The 2,500-nt window shown below is 31.8% G+C and overlaps 1 protein-coding gene across 1 annotated transcript in view; it reads right to left on the bottom strand.

Annotated features, from left to right (window-relative positions):
* The window catches only part of DCTN2 (dynactin subunit 2), a 101,489-nt gene that overhangs the window by 22,469 nt on the left and 76,520 nt on the right, over window positions 1-2,500 (bottom strand). The gene's annotated exons all lie outside the window — the stretch shown is intronic.

Here is a 2,500-nt window from a genome sequence, read left to right on the forward strand (position 1 = left end):
GGGTCACGACTGGATTGTCCGTCCGGTGGGCGACGTGCCGCGATTCGAGTTACGTGGCCGTTCGCACGCCGGCGGGCGCGAATCCGCAACTATATATATATATACATATATATATATATATATATATATATATATATATATATAAATATATATATATATATATATACATACATATATATATATATTTATATATATACATAGATATATATATATATATATATATATACATATATACATACATATATATATATATATACATACATACATACATATATATATATATATATATATACATATATACATAGATATATATATATATATATATATATATATATATACATATATATATATATATATATATATATATATATATATATATACATATATATATATATATATACATATATATATATATATATATATATACATATATATATATATATATATATATATATATACATATATATATATATATATATATACATATATATATATATATATATATATATATATACATATATATATATATATATATATATACATATATATATATATATATATATATATATATACATAGATATATATATATATATATATATATATATATATATATATATATATATATATACATAGATATATATAGATATAGATATATATATATATATATATATATATATATATATACATAGATATATATAGATATAGATATATATATATATATATATATATATACATAGATATACATAGATATATATAGATATAGATATATATATATATATATATATACATATATATATATATATACATATACATATATATATATATATACATATACATATATATATATATACATATATATATATATATATACATATATATATATATATACATATATATATATATATACATATATATATATATACATATATATATATATATATATATATACATATATATATATATACATATATATATACATATATATATATATATATATATATATATATATATATATATATATATATATATATATATATATATATACAGTAGACTAGGCGTAAGTCGTCACCATCGGGACCGAGAAAAAAGTGACGACTTAGAAATGTGACGACTTACGCGTATGCGAACATTCATGATGACTGTGGGGTGAAGGATGAAGTCGTGCGTGGCCTGGACATGTACAGTGGGGAGAACAAGTATTTGATACACGGCCGATTTTGCAGGTTTTCCCACTTACAAAGCACGTAGAGGTCTGTAATTTTTATCATCGGTCCACTTCAACTGTGAAAGATGGAATCTAAAACAAAAATCCTGAAAATCACATTGTATGATTTTTAAATAATTAATTTGCATTTTATTGCATGAAATAAGTTTTTGATCACCTACCAACCAGGAAGAATTCCGGCTCTCACAGACCTGTTAGTTTTCTCTTTAAGAAGCCCTCCCATTCTCCACTCATTACCTGTATTAACTGCACCTGTTTGAATTTGTTCTCTGTAAAAAAAAAAAGACAACTGTCCACACTCAATCAATCAGACTCCAACCTCTCCACAATGGGCAAGACCAGAGAGCTGTCTAAGGACATTAGGGACAAAATTGTAGACTTGCACAAGGCTGGGATGGGCTACAGGACAATAGGCAAGCAGCTTGGTGAGAAGGCAACAACTTTTGGTGCAATTATTAGAAAATGGAAGAAGTTCAAGATAACAGTCAATCTCCCTCGGTCTGGGACTCCATGCAAGATCTCACCTCGTGGAGCCTCAATGATCATGAGAAAGGTGAGGGATCAGCCCAGAACTACATGGCAGGACCTGGTCAATGACCTGAAGAGAGCTGGGACCACAGTAGCAAAGAAAACCATAAGTAACACACTACGCCGTCATGGATTAAAATCCTGCAGCGCACGCAAGGTCCCTCTGCTCAAGCCAGCACATGTCCAGGCCCGTCTGAAGTTTGCCAATGACCATCTGGATGATCCAGAGGAGGAATGGGAGAAGGTCATGTGGTCTGATGAGGCTAAAATAAAGCTTTTTGGTTTAAACTCCACTCGCTGTGTTTGGAGGAAGAAGAAGGATGAGTACAACCCCAAGAACACCATCCCAACCATGAAGCATGGAGGTGGAAACATCATTCTTCGGGGATGCTTTTCTGCAAAGGGAACAGGACAACTGCACCGTATTGAGGGGAGGATGGATGGGGCCATGTATCGCGAGATCTTGGCCAACACCCTCCTTCCTTCAACAAGAACATTGAAGATGGGGCGTGGCTGGGTCTTCCAGCATGACAACGACCCGAAACACACAACCAGGGCAACTAAGGAGTGGCTCCGTAAGAAGCATCTCAAGGTCCTGGAGTGGCCGAGCCAGTCTCCAGACCTGAACCCAATAGAAAATTTTTGGAGGGAGCTGAAAGTCTGTGTTGCCCAGTGACAGCCCCGAAACCTGAAGGATCTGGAGAAGATCTGTATGAAGGAGTGGGCCAAAATCCCTGCTGCACTCTG

This window comes from Eptatretus burgeri, chromosome 3 (assembly GCF_056783735.1).
Source record: "Eptatretus burgeri isolate ZD-2024b chromosome 3, Ebu_testis_v1, whole genome shotgun sequence".
Classification (NCBI taxonomy): domain Eukaryota; kingdom Metazoa; phylum Chordata; class Myxini; order Myxiniformes; family Myxinidae; genus Eptatretus; species Eptatretus burgeri.